This window comes from Lissotriton helveticus (assembly GCF_964261635.1).
Source record: "Lissotriton helveticus chromosome 1_1 unlocalized genomic scaffold, aLisHel1.1 SUPER_1_unloc_27, whole genome shotgun sequence".
NCBI classification, from domain to species: domain Eukaryota; kingdom Metazoa; phylum Chordata; class Amphibia; order Caudata; family Salamandridae; genus Lissotriton; species Lissotriton helveticus.
Window position 1 is genome coordinate 735,308 of NW_027611667.1, and position 22,075 is coordinate 757,382.

Sequence of the window (22,075 nt, forward strand, 5' to 3'; positions counted from 1 at the left end):
TGCATTTGCTTCCCGCTCTTTAACAGAAACAGAGGAAGGATACTCCGTAATCGAACGGGAGGCACTGGCGTGTGTGTGGGGAATGGAACATTTCCGCCAGTACATTTGGGGCAAGAAAATCATTCTGAGATGTGACCACAAGCCTCTAACCAAGGTGTTAACGGTGAAAGGATTGTACAACGCGTCACCTAGGTTAGCACGCTTATCCATAAGACTTCTGGATTATAATTACGAGGTACAGTACTTGCCGGGGGTCAAAAACATAGTGGTGGACTTTCTCAGCAGATTGCCACTACAGAACGTGGAGAAACAGGTACAAGATGAAGATTTGTGCGTGGCAAGCATCAGCGAAGAATTCCCTACCATTCGGAAAGATGAGTGGACCCAACAAACTTACAAAAAGAATGGGAACTCATTGTTAAAGGTTGGACAAGGAAGAATGTCAGGAAGTTGAGTTAAGAATATTTTGGGAATTAAGGAATGAACTTTCCGTGGAGGACGAACTCATCCTGAGACAAGGAAAAGTCATACCACCCAAGACGCTAAGAAAGTGAGTAATTAAAATATGCCATGAAGGACATTTAGGTGTGAACAAACAAAACAAAGGATTAAAAGTTGGTATTGGTGGTCAGGCTGCGACATAGAAATAGAGAGGGCTGTAAAAGACTGTGTTGATTGTGAAAATGCTGACAAGACACAAACAACCCTAAGACCACCACTGCAACCATTGGCTTGCCCGAACATGCCATGAGAAAGGATCGGAGTTGATATAACTGGACCCATAAAATGGCAGGATGAGCAAGTGTAAATACTGGTGTTGGTGGATCACCTGTCAAAATGACCAGAATTAAAAGTATGCAGGAGGGTGGATACAAGTGATCTTTTGACATTCTTGGACGATGTGTTCACTAGGGAAGGAATCCCTAAAACCATTGGTAGTTAGAATTGCAGTCAATTCACTTCAGATGCTTTTAAGAAGTTTGTAGAAAGGAATGGCATCACCCACAAGACAACCTCGGTCTATCATCCGGCAGGAAATGGAGCCGTGTAAAGATTTAATAGGGTGATAAAAGGAACCCTTCCAATTGGCTAACAACAGCGGCAAGTGTTGGAGAAGGGAGGTAAAGAAAATAATTTGGGGGTACAGAATTACGCCTGGAGAAAAAACGTTGGTGCGCCCATTCGAAATTATGAGAGGAAGAACCCCCATTTCTAAAGACAATATCGGATGGCTCAAATCAGCGAGAGTGACTGAATGGTCTGTGGAAACAATCAGGAAGAGAATCAAAGAGGCACAGGCCGCATACAAAGAGAAATACGACAAAGGGAACAATTGCAAAGAGGTCAGCATCAAAACTGGCGACAAAGTGAGGATAAAAAAAAGTGGACATGTCGTCAAGGGTGATAATAGATCTTCAGCACCGTTGGATGTGGTTGAAGTTTTTTGTAACTCAGCATTACTCAGTGATGGAAGAATTTGGCATGCCTCTAGAATGGCTGTGTGTCACGTACCAGGAGTTAAGGAACGTGAAGGAAAAGAACAAGGGGACGTGCAGGAAAGACGCAAATTAAAAGGGTTTGAAGATGAGGTAGACGAGTCCGATTTGGAGGATAACAACCAGGGTACACCCAAGGAGGACCAAGAGACCAGAAGGAGTCGGGACAGCGAGCTCATTGAATCCATTGGTGCGGACAAGAATCTTAGGTCTGATGAGTCAGTTGTGTCCCAAGGGAACTGGGAGACCAGTACTATGGAAACCGAACTAGAGACATCGGAGAGCGGGGTGGTGGATTGTAACCTCAGTTCAAAGGAGACTGGTAACTCTGTGTGCGCTGAAGGTACAGCCCAGGTTGACACTGGGAGTATGACCAGGAGTGACGTTGGAGAAGCAAGCGCTAACACAAGTAGCTATGGCCGCAATCTGAACCAACCCAGCAAGTATAAAGACTTTGTTTGTGGTTGACTCTCTTTAACCCCTTCGATGCTGATGACGGCCCCCAGCCGTCATGCATCACGTGGCTCGTGTGCTGATGACGGCTGGGGGCCGTCATAAACCCGCCCACTCGCAATTCTGCCGCACAGGCGCAGAATCGCGGCCGCGCCCAAGGGGTTAAGTCATTACAGCTTTGTTGTTGAAATGGTTTAACCTTTTGTTCTGTAGGGAAAGAGATGTGTTGGGACTTAGCCCTTTCTCCCTTTCACTTACCCTCCCCTGCGCGTGCCGTTCCCCTGCGCGCTATTGGCTAGTGTCCAGCCAATGTTGACAGCTGTGTATTCGTTGACAGTTGACAGTGACAGCTGTTGCTTTCCCTGCTATGCTGCACATGCATGCGGTGTGTTGTCTTTTATGCCATTAAATAACTTAATCTACTGCCAGTCCCCTGACTCTTACTTTACACATGCAGAGACAAGTTTTGCTCTGTACCCTCTGGACACCTGTAAACCTAAACAAACACCAGGAATCAGACACCAGGACCATCACCTGGGATCACAAACACACACACGGGGAACGGGATTACATGGAATTGTTTGACTATGGCGATGTCATTGTCTCTCTTTTGTTGTTCATAAATAACAACACATTTTATTTTTGGGAAAATATAAAATCCAATAAAAATATTATTTAAAAACACACACCTGGCTGGGCGCTTCGAGGACGCCTCACCTCTGCTTGAGCACCGGTCAGTGGGGCCTGGGGAGAGGGGGTTGGGGCACCGGGGGCCCGGCTGCCTGTGAGGAGTGTGTGGGGCCCGGTGTGTTATTCCCCTCCGAGTGACACGCGCGCTCACGCCGCTGCACGGGCCATCATCGCACGCGCGAACAAAACAACTCACAACAGCTGCGCACGCGCAGCACCGCGGGTCGCATGTGCGTAGCGAAGACACTAGTTCCTGGCGCCGAGTTAGGTCCTTGCACGGGGTACAAACTGTGAAATGCCCTGAACAGAGGCCGCACAGCCTCACTGCGCCTGCGCAGAGGAAAGACACTCCCCCCTTACAGAGAGGAGCCAGACCCAGGAGCTTTGCACTGAAACACATGCTGTGGCGCGAGGCCCCTCGTGCTCCGCGGCGCGAGGCAGCTGTTGTATCTCGTGTCCCCTGTCATTCTTGTCACCTTTATGTTCCTGTGCGGACCCCGTCCCACCTGTGCTGGCTCTGAGCTGTGGTCCTTTACTGCGCTCCGTGCTGTCGGGGCCTGTGCTGCGCTCCGTGCTGTGAACTAAATAAAGCAATATTTCTTGCGACGACTTCTGGAGTTGGATTGCATTAACAGCGGTGTCTGTCCTCCGCGCATGCGCAGTTGTTCGTCCATCGACCGTCTTTCACCGGGGCTCCGTTGCACGCGGTCTTTCCTCCGCGCACGCGCAGTTGTTTAATTCAAGACCTGCCTTAACTCGAGCTCCGAGGCGGGAGGCAGTATCTGTCCTGAACGCATGCGCAGTTGTCCGTCCATCAGGCCGTCTTTAAACGCGTTCCGCTGCAGGAGGCAGCGTCTGTTCTCAGCCATGAGCAGTTAATCGAAGGCCTCTCGTGTCTATCTCCTGCGCATGCGCAGATGCCAATAAACAGAACCGCTTTACCCTGCGCTCATGGTTCAGTCCTGGCCTCAGCTCAGCAGAGACCGCAGGCCCCACATGAACCCAGGTGAGGCCATGAGATACAAAGACTGCCTGGGTCTGGAGGGTCTCGAGCCTGCTCTCCCAGATTCATCTGTTGTTGTTGTTGCATCGAGTGATGATTATTTTGTCTCAACAATGCTCATTGGCCCTCACTGCTGGAGTTGGGTCACTCTTTTGAAAGCCTCAGCAAACGGGGACATTTTTTCCACCTGAAAAGTCTGTGATGAGAAGATCGACTTGAATCCCGTTTGTGTCTTTCACCAGAGTGAAGGGGGGCCGCCCCGTGAATCGAAAGTGAAAGAACGCACTCCCAGGCAGCACCGACTGCGCCTCGGGTAAACAAGCATTGGCAACGCACTCCCAGCCAACACTGACCGCGCCGCAGGTAAACAAGCATTGGCAAAGCACTCCCAGCTGCACCGACTGCGCTCGGGTAAACAAGCATTGGCAACGCACTCCCAGCCAGCACCGACCGCGCCTCAGGTAAACAAGCATTGGCAACGCACTCCCAGCCAGCACCGACCGCGCCTCAGGTAAACAAGCATTGGCAACGCACTCCCGGGCAGCACCGACCGCGCCTCAGGTAAACAAGCATTGGCAATGCACTCCCGGGCAGCACCGACCGCGCCTCAGGTAAACAAGCATTGGCAACGCACTCCCAGCCAGCACCGACTGCGCCTCGGGTAAACAAGCATTGGCAACGCACTCCCAGGCAGCACCGACTGTGCCTCATTGCACCTGGGCCTGGGCCTGCACAGCATCATCTGATGGGGATAAAACTTCCCCAAATATGTCTCAACCTCACTAGGGCCTCAGTAACCAGGCAGCGGTCAGCCAATGCCCATCAGGTAAACAAGCATTGGCAACGCACTCCCAGGCAGCACCGACTGCACCTCATTGCACCTGGGCGTGCACAGCATCATCTGATGAGGCTAAAACTCTCCCAAATATGTCTCAACCTCACTAGGGCCTCAGTAACTCACACTCCTGGTGCGCCTAAGGGTAGCCCGCCTGCTTCCGGACACGGTCAAGCAGATTCGTCCCAGAAAACGGTAAGCTCATCACATATGATAGAGCATTATTACTCCCATTGAGATACTCGGGTAGAGCCCATTGTGAGATGACTCTAGCGCCAACAAGCTTGATAGGGAAGAAGATGTCATGTCCTCTCTGCCAGACTAAGTTTAACTCAGGCAAGATTGAAGGGCCGCTACAACTAGATAGGCACACAAGGTATGAGAAATGGGAAATGAGACTTATTAACAGTAGATCCTTGCCAGCACACACCACAGAAATCATAATGCTAATAGAGAATGAAGAACTTGACATTCTCTTCGTTACTGAAACGTGGTTGAAAGACTGGTCCGCCCCTGACATAATCCAAGGACTAATCCCGGATTTCCTTATCCAAAGACAAGAAAGGATGGGAAAAACGGGAGGCGGGGTAGCAATCATTTATAAAAACGACTATGAATGCATATCGTCCGTTGCCACCACCAACAGTGAAACAGTACAATTCAGCCTAAAACATCGGCTAATAACTCGTTTTCAGGCACACTGCTCTATAGACCCCCACTCCAGTCTGGGAGGAATTTTCCAGCTTAATTGCAGACATGGTGGCCAGCAAGACCTCCATTACATTATTGAGGGACTTTACCTTCCATCTGGATGAACCTGATAATACCACAGCAGTTAGATTAATTCATGACATGGGGGCTATGCAACTGAAACAACTGATAAACACAAGCACCCATGTAAAGGGTGCCATACTGGATGCCATTTTTAGGTCTCGCATACGCAGTGAGCATACGCTGCATAGAAGGACCTTTAGCCGTTACTCTGCTCTTTTTGGAAGCACATACTAATGCTTGTGGCGGCAACCGCCTTGAGGGAGCAAGCAGGGGCGCTCCACAAGCACGAGTATGTGCTTCCAAAAAGAGCTGACTGCGCACACACGCACGCTGACATTCTAACGTGCCGCAAGTGCACGCATGCACTACTTGCATCTTCAAATGGCTCTTTCTTTAACAAATCTCATCAAAGATCGCTCTACCACTGATGCACGCACATCTATAGGGAGAATATTTGAATGTGCTTTACTTAAACAAAACCTGTTCATTCAACGATGGCTCCGTGGATGCGCAAGCATCAGCCAGAGCTCGCTTTGAGTGCACTTTTGAATAGTTAACAAAATGCCACTTAAGGACAGCCACCGCAGATACGCATGCATACATGAATATCTAGGACAACATCAAGCACCTGTAAAGGAACTTGTTTTTGCAAGCTTGTTTTATACTCAGACTTTTGAAGATGACTGTTGGGAGTTCAGGTATTGTTGCAAGATTTGCTCCTGCTTCCGAATAAACAACCAGAGAGCTCTCGTCCGTGGCAGAGATGCATTTTTAGAGTCTCAGAGTCCTCCAATTCAATCTGTTTATTAGTTTAAAATGAGCAATAAAGAGTTAGTGTAGACTCGAACTTAGGTTCGCCTGCAACATGAGTCAGAATAGAGTAATATCATATCGCCTCAGAATTACAAACATGCATAGATGGTGCCTTTAGCATGCCAAAGCACAACATTGATGCCATTTTTACACCCACTATTAGAGGGCATGATTCACTGTATATTTCTACTGTCGCTCTGATCCTTGACACAAAAACATTTTTTAATAATTAGAAAGGAAACACCAGAGCAACACTACAAAAACAGTAGGAAACGATCTTGCACAGGCAACATTTATTTGATTATATGTATTAACCCTATTTAAAAATACGGTGTATAGCACTGTACCAAAGGAAACACCAGTGCAACACTAAACAAGCATTGGCATAGCCAATAGGTCTCGCTTTTGGTTCCTTATAAGTATTTAGTTATGCAGCACAATATCCTTGGTGCAACAGCATCAACTTGTGCATGGCTAAACACTTATAAGGTCCGAAAGGCGAGACATATTGCTTACACCAATGCTTATTTCCAATGACCCTAAGCTAAAAGTAGGGACCCCTATACCAATGCCATGGTCGGATCATTATTTCACTGGAAAATCCCCAGGCTCGACAAACCAGTCACAAAGTAACCGGGATTAAGAATAAATGGCCAAAATCCCTCCCTATCTTTTGTAGTTGCATCAATTTCCATATCATTAATTAAGTTAATGGTGTTCAAATGGTCCATTAGCTCTCTACCCCTATTGCATGTTTGTCTGCTGCTGTGTGAATATTCGCTTAACCATGAGTAAGATAGCTTAGCATTAAAATCGCCCCAGACAGATTCCTACTGACTTAAAAGAGTCTTTGGATTTTCCAATAGATGCAATAAAATTAAACAAATTTATCCAATGCATATTTAGAACAGAATGAAAATCATTGTTATAAAAATTAATTACCCAAAAAGAAATACCCCTATTAAATAATATGCATAGCAAATTATTGTTATCTGTATGTACAGTTTTTATGCATCCCCCTGTCTTAATATTGACCCAGATTGATAAACCCCCAAATGGTCGACCCTGCTTGGGGGTTGTTGCTAGGATGTTATGGCACTCAAACCCCTCAATATGCAATTCTTGTGTGGCCCATGTTTCCTGAAATAAAAGGATATCTTGGTCTTTAATAAGTTGTACCCAATCTGGCTGGTGAAGTTTAGAGTACAACCTTTCAAAATTCCAGCTTTAGATACGGATGTCTGAGCTTGCTGAGGCCTTCGTTTGCATAGGGTGATAAGTGGGTTGTGGGAATAGTACACTCAGTTACTGGCAGGGCAGGGGGTAACCTAATAGCAGGATCAGTATTTTCCCCAAAAGTTGATAGTCCATCTTGGGTCTCTAATCCAGACAAGGCCTAGAACCTATTAGAGGTAGTAATTCAAGAGGAATTGTTGGTGAAAGGAACATGACTTGGTTGTAGAAATAACCAAGGGGTAGTGCACATATGTTAGTGCTATTAGGTGTTATGAATTAGCAACCCCTTAGTAGGTGTCTCACCAAAGAAGGTCTGCGAAAGTTAATTAGAATACTGTCCCCTTCGATATTTTTTGTAGATGCACTGACTCACACAAACCTGCGTGCCATAATAATAACCTTTATTTCGGATACATAGAAGCTTCTATGCCTCGATAGCCATTCTGCACATTTATTGCGTAGCTGGTCCCATGACTTATGCTGATCCCTCTTTAAAGTAGGTACTCCTGCCATTACCAACACATAAGGGCAAGTAGCGAGCATCAGACTCAGGACACCCTGATTAGCCATTCATACTTGGGGCGGCAGGAACATTAATGCATTGTTGCCCGGGAGTACTCGTGAATAACATGTTCAATGCTTCTGCGGGTTAAGTGAGAAATCCGGTGCGTTGTCAGAACAGTCAAATGTGCTCCGAGCAAGTCCTAATAAAAAACCTGCTTGTGTGAAGAAAAAGAAAAAACGCGTGGTAGTTACTACGTGTGGCGTGCTAAACCAAAGTTCTGCCCTTTCATGGTATGTGCAAGCCGCCTAGTACACGTGCAAATAAGTGCGCGATAAGAAAGACAAACGCTTGAATTAGTGGAGTGTAGATGAGAACTTACCAGTGTGCCTGGTGAAACCCAGTAAAACGGCGTGTTCATAAAGTGAATACTCCAAATGCGGAAGTAAACGCAGTGGAAAGGCAGGCATGCGTATTAAAGTACAAGCAACGGAAAAAGAAACAGGACTGGAAAACCGCCCGAGCCGGCAATGGACGGGCCGATGTCATAGTTATAAACAATAAAAGAATGAAATGAGCAGATAATCAAGAACAAAGTTCAAAGAGAAAAAATGTAAACATGAATTAGGGAAAAGAAAAGTAAGAAGAAAGAAATTGAGAAAAAGAAGCATAAAGCAATCCAAGTGTCTGGCATTGTAAAAAAGTGTATAACAGGCTTAATGAAGGGTAAAGAGAAAAAGAGTAAAAAGAATAAAAAGTAAAAAGAAAGCAAAGTGTCAAAAAATGACGGAGAGTAAACTGAATGCGGGGGAGTCTAGCCTGGAATGGCTGGCACTGGGTGATGGAATGGTCACATGCAAGAACTAAATTAGGGAAAAGAGCTAAAAATTGGGAATGCGAGAGAGCAGATGGATGTGCTCAGTGTGAACAACAAAGAATGTGCAAGTGAAAGATGTGAAGCATGGAAAATATGGGAGAATCAAGGGATAGGAGGGAAGATAGCTGGAGGGTAAACGCCCAGGACTGCTGAGTGAAAGATTGGTCGGTGGTTTCGCAATAGTGGAAGACGTGTGGGTAGCAAAGTGTGATAATTGCGAGAAAGAAAGGAAAGGGTGATATGAAGATACAGGTTCGTGAAAAAATCTCAAGAGATGTAGAACAATGGTTGGAAGAAGCAGTGGAAACAAGGAGGAAGTTGTCAGAAAAGAAATGGTAGTGGTGGAGAAAGACAATAATGCTGCCAAGAGAACTTGAAGTTATAAGAAACTACTGTATTCCAGTCTCTCATTGAGTCTTTTTGGGTGGATTGAATGCAATATGTGCATCCAATGTAGTTCTCTTTGAAGTAGAAATTTTCTTGGGTCAATGCCAGAAGGTTTCTTCACCACTTCCAGGATTTGGAAGCAGATCTGGCTTGCGTTGTGTTGAAACTGAACAGAATGGGCTGCTACACAGGATTTGAGGTTCTTGGCTCTAATATTACTGTGGTGTTCTGTGAGTCTGGTTTTCATCTTCCGTTCTGTTTTGCCGACATAGGGCAAACCGCAGGGGCGTTTCAAGAGATACACCACGTTCATGGTGTCACAAGTTGCGTTGACTTGTAAGCGAATGGGAGTGCCTTTGGTAGGGTGTAACACAATGTTTCTTGGTATGATGTTGTGACAATTGGTACAATTGTAACAAGGAATTGTACCCTTGTATACTGTTGATTCTGTAGAACGTGGTTTGAGCATTTGTTGAAGGTTTTTCGAACGCTGGTAAGCGAAGATGGGATGATGTTAAAAAATCTGGTTGAAGTCAGGTTCTAATTGCAGAACTTGCCAGTGTCGTTTGATACTTTGTTTCATAGCTTTGCTGTTTGTAGAAAATGTTGAAACAAATACACTCCGTGTTTCTGATGAGCTTGTTGACACTTTAGGTGTTAATAAAGTGGTGCGTTCTATTCCTGCTACTCTGTCACAGGCTGCTTTGACTATCTGGTCTGGATACCCTCTTTGCAAGAATATGTCCATAATGGTCGTACTGTCTTTTATAAAGTTGTCTTCAGGGGAAGATATTCTCCTAGCCCGGAGCAGTTGCGAGTAGGGTAAATGTCTCTTGAGACTAGGCTGGTGGAAACTTGAGTAATGTAAAAAATTGTTGAATAAATAGATGTTTCTAAGTTGGTGCAGCCTATTTTGATGTCCACGCCTAGGAAAGATATTCTTGATGTACTAATGGTATGAGTGAACTGTATTATTTCGTTGGCTGTGTTGAGTTGCTGTATGGCTGATACTAGTTGTTCTTCGGTACCTGTCCAAATGAGGAAGATGTCATCGATGTATCGAAGGTATAGTTTGAGGTGATTTTGCCAGTGTGGAACAGTGAGTGTATAAACAGGTTGGCATATGAATGGGAAGCGCAATTGCCCATTGCTACACCTGACAATTGAATGAAAAATTTGTCAGTAGCATGTCTGCTAAAAGCAATGGTCGACTGGTGGAACTATAAAGCCAAATAAGAGAAAGTTATCTTCCGACACCGCAGTCTTCATGACTGAAACCAGTAACACGGAAGACTCTGAGACTCACAGCAGTATTTTCTCCTTTCAGGGCGTTATTGCTGCAGATGGAGTGAAGCCAAGAAGTAAGCACATTACTAAGGTACCAACAAAGTTTAATATTGTTAATTTGTATTAACTGTTTCTCTTTTGCAGCATTTGGAAATGCATTTTCTAGTTTTGTTGCTTTTTGGTTAGTTTTTTATTGTAGGCTGTTAACTTCGGTTTAAAGGGAAAGATGTTGTAGTGTGTGACCTTAATGCTGCAGTTTGCATTTCATTACAATCATTTGCTTACCCTGGAGAATCTCCAGGGTGTAGGAGGTTTGCTGTTCCAGAGTTCTTTCTTCAGCTTCTGGTCAGTTGTTGCTCTGTGGCGCTGTTTCTCTGCTCTTCTTGTAGTAGCTCCTATCAGAGCTTCATCCTCCCGCCAACGATAATAAGATGCCAGGCATCTCCCAGCACACAACATAGCCTATGATGGGCTACGTGTATCTGCTCGGCACAGTTAGAGCGCGGATAACGTTCTCTGGACCCCTCAGGCTGTGATTGTAACCTAAAGGCTTAAGATGAAATGAAGAGCTTACCTCCTTCCCGAGTGGCTCCAGACTGCTGTGTGCAGACCCGATAGCTGGCAGCACCCTGGAGTATGTATGTATAAATCAGATTATGTTGGAAGTAACCTGCAATATAGTGGCAGGCAGCACCCTCCCATAGAGTAGGGTTTTTTCATAGTGTTTTAATTACTGACACATTAATGGAGATTGTCTTTTAACAGGCAGAAGAACAACACTTGACCACACATTTTCCTGGGTTTGTCTTTAAAATGACGTACACATTAGGAATGGCATTTCGTTCTGCTGGAATAATAACACAAGTTATCTTGCACTCTATGTTGTTGTATAGATCTTTGGCTGCAATGTATTCCATGTTTCATTCAAACGTGCTTTCTACAGGGCACACATACATGATTTGCTGCTGTAGAGAAATAATGCTCCTGTGTAATGTGGCAGACTCAGAAATATTGAAAAACTTCATGATTTCTCTTTCAGCACTTCATAGTAAAACCTTTCAATTTTTGACCTAATCATTTGGCAGAAACATAACTTTGTACCATTAAAATAGTTTTGATGGGGAACATTCATGTGGGGTTAGGACTGGCTCGACCAGAGTGCTTGCTGACTTGGAAGAGTATGGAGTTGACCACCTTGCCTGGTCCGGTGTGGAACCAATCCAGCGATGCTTTGCTGCAGACTCATTTGCCCTGATAGCTGGTCAACAGTTTGAGGAGGAGGAGGTGAAGAGCTGGCTAAGTGTGCCATGAGCCTGGCAGTTCAGTACATCCCTGAGAAATGAGCTTTGAGTCGATGTAGTGTTCCTCTTATACCACGTGCAATTCATCCTCTTCAAAACCTCAAGAATTCCTGGGTGTCAAGGGCGGCTGATTCTGATTGGGTGCTTGATAGTTTTCCAGAAACTCATGTTCTTGATTGTTCATGTTTGTAAGTAGTTAATTAAACACGCCCAGGGGTTTTATCTATTCAGTGACACAAGCTGCAATAAAACTTTCTTTGTCGTCAAAGAATGGAAGGGCTGTGGAACTGTCATTCATCTCACTGCTAAGCGGAGCAGTGTCATGTTTCACCCTCACTCAGGCCTCTGATTTTGACCAACATCGCTTAGAACACTGGGACTTTAAAGACAATCCTTTTAATGAGAAAAACAAAACTACAAGTCCCATAAGCAATAGTGGTGGAAGGTGTTACGCATGACCTGGAGCAACATCCGATTCAGCACATCCAGTTCCATTTTTTAAGTATTTGACACAATGTTGAATTTATAACCTTTGTTTTTTATGGTCATGAGTCATCAGATATACTAAAAACGTGTCTTTTATTTTCAAGGTCAATTAAGTAATGGTCACCAGCTTGGAAGCTCTGTTAAATCTTCAGTATTTGTCATTGATCTCCATGTGTGGCTGGTTTGGGTCTGCCCCTGCATCATTCCCGATAACTCACACAGGTAAGGAGCTTGTAGCAGCAACATGAAAACCCCATACTCGTCTGTAAGAAGTGCGCTCCGAGGCAGGTATCCGATCATTTTTGTGAAACAAGCAAGGGTCAATATCTGCTATGTACATTTGTTAAAATAAAACACAGTTATACTGTTCCGGAGGTTCAGTCCCAAAGACATTATTTAGTTATTTATTTAATTATACAAGATTTATAATGCGCATGGCTGCCCCAGCGACGAGGCGTCCCTGCGCAACCAGAACCGGCAGCGAGAACAGGGGGGCTTACAAACACGGGAGATTACAGAGTGGGGAACAACCATGTTTTTAATGATTTCCGAAATGGCAAAAGATTGGGGGTCAATCGAATGCTAAATGGCAGAGAATTCCAAAGCTTGGCTGCCATGAAACAGAAAGAGCGACCCCCCGTCCTTGCCCTCCTCACTCGAGGGACACAGACCAAACCGTGGTGTACGGAGCGCAAGGTGCCCCTGGGCAAATAGTACTTCAGCAGGCCAGATAGCCCAGTAGGGGCTTGCTGTCTCAGGATTTTGTGCGCAGTGCACAGCACCTTGAACTGAATACGAGCTTCGATCGGCAATCAATGCAGTTTCAGAAGCACTCGTGCAACAGATTGGGATCTTGGGAGTCCCACTAACATGCGGGCTGCCGCGTTTTGAACCCTCGGCAGGCGTTATTGGCCCCTAAGTATAGGGCATTGCCATAGTCAAGCCTCGCAAGAATGGAGGCTTGCATGATGGTTTGGCGAACGCTGGGCGGAAAAAGACCAAGCAAAGGCCTCAATCCTCTCAGAAGGCCAAAGCAAACAGCAGCAACAGCTCTGGTCTGCTTCTCGAATGTTAGACCGGAGTCGAACCAAACACCCAGGTTCTTTACCGTCTCCTTCAGAAGCGGGGCAGGTTTCAGATGTTCAGGCCAGCACTGCTTGGACCAAAGCTCCTGGTCCTTCCCAAAGAGAAAAATCTCGGACTTGCTGGCATTTAGTTGAAGGCAATTAGCCTTCATCCAGTCGGAGATAATCGCCAGATCCTCTGTAACTGAACGCAGATACCCTAGCAAGCATGTGCTTTTAAGACAAGTTGCGGTCACTCACCTGAAGGTGACATGCTTCATCATTGGGCTATGCTCTTCACCAGGTCGGCGCTACAATGCCGGGCGGGTACCACAAGAGGGGATTTTGTCGGAGATCTTCTAACACTATCAATGCTACAGCAATTCCTTCCTGGTGCTGAACATCTTTGAATCCCATTGTTCATGACGAGCTCAGCTCGTCATGAGCACACAAGCAGTGTACTGCATGACCAGCTGAGCTCGTCATGAGCATGGAAGGGGTTAAGAAGTACGCCAGATAAGCATAGTAGGTCAGAGGATGTTGTGTCATAAGATGTGAGATTGGTGAAGTCTGAATATAAGATCAGCTATCGACCAGTTGCCGTAATATAGTTAATGTGATCTTCCTCGTCCATGTTGAGATTAAAAACAGTGGCAGAGAAACTGAGGAACTAATGGCCCCTATCACTGTGTGAAAGTATCGATCACCTATGGACCTGCTGATAAGCTGGGGTCTATACTTCATGTCAACTTTTTTCATGCCTTGTGTAGTCATGGAGCAATCTGTTGACATTTCATCAGGACCAAATATGGGAAAATGGGTAAATGTGACCTAATCTTCTCCACCACGTGAGGAGCTCTGTAACTCAAAGCCCTGCACCGTGCATACGTGATAAGGTGCCTATTAACTTCTTACAACCACAGGTGAGCACTGCCTAACAGAGTGCACTAGATACGGTAACCCCCCTAAAATTCAGGACATATTGACTTATCCAATAGCGAGGACGCCGCATCAGAGGGCAACTGGTTTGAAAAGCCCATGCTTCCTAGGGCGTTCAGTTAGAGATAATGTCTGTGGGACTGAACCTCCAGACCAGTATACTGTGAGTTGATTTATATGAAGAATGTGTATACTGGACTGTATTTTCCTCGTCATCTCTTGTGCTATGTAAAATAAAACGCAACACACCGGGAGGCCAACAAATCTATCATACATTTAATGCAAAAATAGCAAAAGGCCAAGCAAACTAACAAGTGACAATTGTCTTTGCAATGGACGAGAGCATCCACCCCAAAGCAAGTTGGAGTATATAATTCTAATGCTACACAATTTATTTTTATACGCTTTTCTCCTAATACATGTCAATGAAACATGAAGACGTGATAGAAACAGTTACTGAAACAACACTAATGAGTAGGAGGCAGGATCTTCTCTCGAGAGGAATGTGAGGAGTCCGTGAGGTGCAGATCAAAGATACAAAGACAAGCTACAGAATTCACGGTTTCTGAAAATAACACTTGTTTGCCAATATTCCATTTACTACAAGATGCAGGAAAGTGCAGATTGACATCACTAAATAAAATGGTTCTGGGCCCTAGTAGAATCATGTAACTTTGCAGGCATATTAAGGCGAACAGTCACATCAAATTAATATAAGAATATTGTAATTTGGTATTGTAATATATTTTAGATAGTCAATACAGCACACCAAATTCTAATTATAACAATATCCTATACACTTCAGGACTGTATGCACAATAGAATTGTAATATCAATGTGATGAATTTAGCAAATCTCCAATTGTATCAAGACAAGATAAACCGATGAAAGTACTGGTGCATGTAGTTTTCTTTATTTTCTTATTCAAATTCAAGCGTAAAAGGCAGCCAACACGTATTTCGTCAGTACAAAGTTGGTATATTCAGACTTTTTCAAGGCTAAGGTAAACGGTCGAAGTAATAAATCAATCTGTCCAGTAACTTCCAGGATGCATTTTGTGCGCTAGTTTTAAAATCATTTCTTGTACTCCACTGGGTGGAATGTATTTCCCAGCTTTAAATATAAACTCACCCTCACACCATAAATCCTCTGCTACATTGTAAAATGGAAGTAAATCTGGACTAACATTAGTTTTGCTTGGCCAACCTTCCAAAAGGTTTGTGGTCCGTTCTAAGGACAAATTTGCTGACCCAAATGTAAATTCTATAATGTTCTACAGCCCACACACATGCAAGCAACTCACGTTCAATTACAGCATATTTGTGCTCCGTTTCATTCAGCGTCCTAGGTGAAAAAGCCACATTCCACTCAGTGTCACCATCTGTTTGAGATAACACACAACCAAGGCCATACAAACTGGCATCAGTGGTAATGATACATCTTTTTCCCATTCTGAAAGGTTTCAAAGTTGGTGAGTTAACGATATCATTTTTGATATCTACAAAAGCTTTTTCTTGTTCATCCTTCCATTCAAATACGTTTTTTTGCCTTAACAATTTCCTTAACGGTTCCATTTTGGTTTCAAAGTTTTCAACAAATTTACTATAGCAGCGTATTTTTAAAAAAAAAATCTTTTTATTATTTTAAAACAAGAAAAAGGGAATAGACATATCCGGTGCCATGCATACATACATAATAATAGGTCGGACAGGTACAATGACAGGATAGACGTGAAAGCAGTGTATTTTTTTGACTCCTCAGTAAGTTCAATTTGATGATACGCAGACCTAAGATCTAGAGTGGAGAAGATCTGCGCACCATCAAACAAAGAAACAAGCTCATTAATATTAGGAAGGGGATGACAATCAATGATGATGTTGGAATTAGGAGCTCTCAAATCAATGCAAACTCTTAATTTTTGATCAGGCTTCCGTATCAAAACTATGGGTGAAACCCATTCTGAAGATTCAATGGGTTCAATAATATTGTCTTTCAGTAAATCATTTAACATTTCCTTTAACTCATCTCTAACATTAAGGGGAACTCCTCTCAATTTTTGTTTAACAGGAAGAGCACCTTCCTTAAGAACAATTTTGTGTGCAAACTTTTTCAATTTCCCCAATTGGTCACAAAAGACTCTGTTATACTTATCACTCCAATAAGACATATCTTCTTTTCCTTCTAAACTTTGACACATGACAATTACCATATCTTGCTCACTGCAAAGAGAAACAGGATCTTTAGCACGTGGATTTAGAGTAATACCTAGATCCCATTGGTCATGCCAACCAAGAACATTGACTCCTTTAACAACAATATACAGTTTTATGTGAGCTGATCTACCTTTAAAGGCTAGAGGTACTCTTAAATAACCTTCAATATCAATTCTAGACCCATCAAAGCTCTTAGCAATAATGTCTGATTGTTGCAAATTAGAAATGTCACATACATTTTTCAATCTTTCATTAAAATATTCTCTAGTAATTATAGTCCATGGGTATCCTGAGTCCACCATGAGTTCAATTTCAATAGTGAGGATATGTAAAATGCATTTAGGTGACCTCATACTGCTTACAACTACACAACCTTTTTGAACAATGGAAACAACAAATCCTCTGTCAGATTCGTGATTCACATCTTCACTTTTGTTAATAGATGACACTTTTGCAGAATCCAAACTGTTGGTAGATAAACGCGATTGATCAAAACGTGATTGGCTATTGTAGCGTCTTTCCCTGCAAACATTACTAAAATGTCCTATTCTCCCACAAATATTACATTCTTTGTTGATGGCTGGGCATCCTTGAAAAGAAGCAATGTGTGATTTGCTACCACACCTGAAACAAGAAAACGAGTTATTGGATTGATCAATTCTCCTGCTGTTAAAATTGTTAAAGGAGCTCTTGTTTTTCCCTTGCGTAGGAATAACATTTTTGTTATCCATTTTGGGTTTAACAATACAAACTTCCTCTTTAGGAGTGGATTTATTGGTATTGGAATTTTGCTTAACAACAATGTCCATCCATTTCTCTGACATTTCCGTAGATTTAGCTATAGCAATAGCTTCTTCCAATTTGGGATCACCCATGCACCATAGTTTTTCCTGAACTTTTTTATATTTAACATGGACAATGATCTGATCGCGGTTCATCTCATCAGAGATTGCCCCAAAGTTGCAATGTAAACATAAAGATCTTAAGGAAGTAAGAAAGTCATCAAATGATTCATCATGTTTTTGTGCTCGAGTGTAAAATTTACTGAAATTCTGTAATTGTCCCCATCTTTAAGAAGGGAGATAGATCTAACCTGAGTTGTTACAGACCAATCTCTCTAATTGATAACACTCTTAAGATATTGGGGAGGGTTTTATTTAACAAAATCAGAACTTGGGTTGAGGAGGAAAACAAAATAAATAAATGCCAGTTGGGTTTCCGAAGTCATCTTGGAATGGTGGAATAGTGTCTCAATCTTAATTTAATCATATGTATATATACCATCGCCCGACACAGTCCCCTCTACCTGGCATTTATGGACCTTACATCCGCCTTTGATTTTGTTAATAGATCCAGGCTTTGGCAATGCCTTTTAGATTATGGGTTGGATAAAGACATGGTGCATTTTTTTGCATATTTACATAGGGATCTAAGGGCGCGGGTGAGAATAAGTATGGACGGGGCAGTTTCAGGGGACATAGTAGTTGGAAGAGGCATCAGACAAGGGTGTGTCCTTGCCCCACTTTTATTTATTTTATACATTAATGAGCTACACAATGTACTGTCCGACCAAACTACAGATGTCCCAATAATCAATGGTAACAAATTGCCCGCCCTATTATACGCAAATGACGTTGTTTTAATGGGGCGCACACCCAATACTCTTCATATTTTAGTTAGGGGTTTTGTAGATTTTACGAATAGCCTGAATCTTTGTACACATCTTAAGACATCCTTTTTAATGTGTTGTGGCCCTAAAAAATGTCTTATTAAGGCTATTACCTTGGGCTCAGACTCCTTGTTATGCACTCGTACTTTCCCGTATCTGCGTTTACAATTTTCGGGTAACAGATCCTGGACACCCCATCTGTCATATGGACGGGCCAAATTTTTAAAAGCAATAAACTCAGTAATAAGCCTCCCCCAACCAAAAAGAATCAAGGTAGTATTGTCCTTACTTAAAATTTATAGGACACAATGCGCACCAATTATGATTTATGGGGCTGAAATTTGGGGTTTCATAAACCTGAAAAGTGTCCAGGCCGAAGAAGACAGATTTTGTAGGAGAATTTTGGGTTTACCAATTTCATTATCTACTTTTGTCTGTCATAATGAGTTAAGATTACCTTACTTGGAGGATTATATTAGGTCCCGCCCTGCCATGTTTTGGTTAAATTTGTGAAAAAGTAAGTGCTGGCCATACAGGAAATTTTTTGGTCTCCTTCTTTTGGAGTGACAAAATAAAGTTTTATTTCAGAATTTTGTCTGGTATTATTTATTTTATACCTTTCTGCTTTTTTGTTTTCAAAGTTCAAAAAATTCGTTATACAAAAAAGACACACCCAATTACATTTATCATACAATATGTTCAAACGTATATAAAACCATTACACATAACAAACATTACATATATCTGAAATTCATATGTACATTAACACAAAAATTTATGCATCAACATCATTAATTACATTTGCACTGACTTTTCTATAAAGAGAAAACCATTCTCTATATTCAAAAATAAGGAGAAATCAAGTGGAGAAAACAATCTATGTACACAACAATACAAGTTAGACTGAGAGAGTCAATCAGAAACTCAGTGTAACACAAAGATAGTTGTTTAAGGCAGTTATCAAGTGCTTCTCTCCAACTGGCCGACGCGTTTCAAACTCGCTATTTTACTTAGCGTGTTCTCGTCAGGGCGTAATGACTCTATCCTGTAAGGGTCATGCAAAAATAGAAAGGAGATTGACGTCAGTTCTTACTAGATCTATCATAGCCTGATCAAATAAAGTGCTCCAACTCATGGGTTCATACCTTGAATAAACGTCACTGGTGGATGGGGTTCAATGTGCGCTATAAATTCCCGGTCGAAATATCTAAAGGGGATGGATGGAAGGGAATCAGGATCAGTTATGTTTCCAATAGAGAGTCAGATGCCTTATGCCACACACACGCGAGCCTCGCTCTTACCTGCGAGTACTCGCGTCTCTTTTCAAAATTGGTTTTTTGGTTTTGCCTTCGTGCACAGGGGAGCCCCCCTGAATGCACTGGAACCTGTCAAGAAGGGGAAGGATGGTCACTGAACTGTTTGGTATCCCTTATCAGTAATGTGGTTCTCAAAGAAAGTATATCAAGGTACCTTCGACTTTAGGTTTTTAGACAGTAGTCTATCGGCCACTCGGTCTTGGTTATTCGCTTCGTGACAACCGGTGCCTCCCAACGAGACGTCCGGGGACGCGCAGTGTTAGTTATCTGCCAAAACAACAGAGAAGCGCGTTCAGTTAACACACCGCTTCTTTTGCATTGCGTGAAGTACGCTCACAATTTTACAAGGGCGGGGAGCACATACCTGGATCCCGCTATTCAATCTGCTTGCATCACTCCTGCTAGCACTCCATCAATGCGCCATGTTTGAAAGAGGCGTGACTATTTTATTGTCACGTGATTGATGGATTTCTGGGACATGTAGTCCACTTGTGATTTAGAAAACGCGCGAGAGGGGCATTTGGCTGAAATATTCAGAAGTCTGATAAACTGATGTTACTGACACATGAAGAATATCAATTTTGTCACGAAATTCACAAGAATCGTATTTTAGAGAACGCACAAAGGGATCTATCTATAGATATAAAACAGGATTTTTATAGCCTAGAGATTTCTGACATAGAGTTTAATCCAGTTTGGAAACTGTTAAATCGCAAGATTAAATAGGCTTCTTTCCTTAGTAAAACATCATCCACATCCAGGACTGCTTTCGTATGCCCTATAGTATATAGGACCGTCCATTTAAAATCGGTCTCTGAATGACCCTGTTCTATAAAGTGTTGAACCATGGGTGCCGATACCACTTCAGTTTTGATCCGGGATCGATGTTGTGTAATGCGAGTATTGATCTGTTGATTTGTTTTCCCAATATAGAGTTTATCGCAACCACACATGATTGCGTAGACCACATTTCTGGTCCTACAATTACTGAAACTCTCATTTCTCCATCGTGTCCCCCGATGGGTGAATTCGCTGCCCTCAATCGTTGATTCACACGAGACACAGTTGCCACACCTATGGTGGCCTATTATCTGTTTCATGCCCCATATTGAAAGCAGGTCATGTTTTGGTTTTTCTATCCTTACATCTGCCCGTACCATATGTTGACCAATACTCCTATTCTTTTTAAAGGCAAAGATGGGTTTCGGAAATGGACATTCTAAGTCTTCCAATAAATGCCAATTTTTAAGTATCGTTTGCCGTACTTGGTGGGCATGGGGACCGAACGTGGTTACACAGACCAGTTTGTCTAAATCTTGTTTCACCTTACGTTCAAAGAGGCACTCACGTGGTATAAATCGTGCTCTCTTACGTGCATGTTTCAGTAATTTTGCACGGTAACCCCTGTTGGACATCTCATCGCAAAATTTCTGCGCATGTTGGTCGTAGTCTGCTATCTCAGAGCAGTTTCTTCGAATACGGAGAAGCTGCCCATAGGGAAGGTTAGTTCGCAAGTTCCTCGGGTGGGCACTCCGATGATGAAGGATGGTTTTTCTATCTGTCTTCTTTCTGAAGAGAGAAGATTTTAAAACACCATCGATACAACTTATTTCGACATCCAAAAATGTCATTTTTGAATTACTGTGTTCAATTGAAAACTTGATGTCCGGATGTTTGTGGTTTAGCCATTGGTGCAATTCAAGCAATTTGGTGTGGCTCCCCTGTCACAGGAGCCACACGTCATCGATGTATCTAAGCCACTGTTTTATATGTTTTTTGAAAGGGTTGTTATTCTCCACAAACTTGTTCTCATATTCTGCCATAAACAGTATGGCCATCTCCGGCGCATAGGGACATCCCATGGCCGTACCCTTGATTTGGGCAAAAAACTCGTAATTGAAATGAAAATAGTTCTTTTTGAGTGTCAATTCCGCAATTTCCAAGATAAATGAAGTTGGGACCCGATGAGGTCTTACCCTCATATCTAGATACAATTCAATGACCTCCAATGCTTCACTTTGTGGAATTTGCGTATATAATGAGGTCACATCCATTGTGACCAAGATCTCACTCATAGGGTCAAAATCCATTCCCTCAACTTTAGTCAAAAAGTCAGTGGTGTCCTGAAGATATGACTTAACATCACTCACGAAAGGCTTCAGAAAGTGATCAACATATTTCAATAACGGTTCCAAACACGAGTCACACCCTGAGACGATCGGTCGTCCAGGGGGCTCGGCAGGGTTTTTGTGTATTTTTGGAAGAAAATATAACAATGGGATGCGGGGGAACTTTTTAATAAGAAATTCTCGCTCTTTCTTTCCCACATACCCATTGTCACAGCCTATTTGAATCAAGTCAGATATTTTTGACTGAATTTCTTTCGTAGGGTCCATTGATAATCTTCTATACCATGTTTGATTTTGTACATGGGAATCCCCTTCTTTGAGATATTTGTCCCGCGGCCACAACACAGTTGCCCCGCCCTTATCGGCCGGGTTTACTATGATGGAATTGTCCATGCTTAAGCTTTTTAGTGCTACTTGTTGTCCCTTGCTTAAGTTTGGCTTGACATATCTCTGTTTTTTCTCAAGTTTATTTATTGAGGACAGAACCACTTGCTCAAAGGCGTAGATCTGTTTTGGGATGTTTTGACTGGGGATAAAGGAAGATTTATTTCTTAATCCGGTTGTTTCATTATCCACTACCGGTGGCTGGTTATTGAAAAACTTGA

General features: G+C 43.0%; 1 protein-coding gene and 1 long non-coding RNA gene across 2 annotated transcripts in view; one reads left to right on the forward strand and one right to left on the reverse strand.

Moving 5' to 3' along the window:
* The window catches only part of LOC144805811 (uncharacterized), a 99,874-nt gene extending 97,067 nt beyond the window's left edge, over positions 1–2,807 (reverse strand). The window contains exon 1 of the mRNA XM_078672288.1: positions 2,639–2,807. The gene's annotated coding sequence lies outside the window, so the exon portion shown is untranslated. The remainder of the gene's footprint in view (positions 1–2,638) is intronic.
* Positions 2,808–3,574: 767 nt separating this feature from the next.
* Positions 3,575–22,075, forward strand: part of LOC144805816 (uncharacterized) — a 47,516-nt gene continuing 29,015 nt past the window's right edge. The window contains exons 1-3 of the long non-coding RNA XR_013605605.1: positions 3,575–3,645; positions 10,394–10,444; positions 12,245–12,362. This is a non-coding gene — a long non-coding RNA (uncharacterized LOC144805816). The remainder of the gene's footprint in view (positions 3,646–10,393; positions 10,445–12,244; positions 12,363–22,075) is intronic.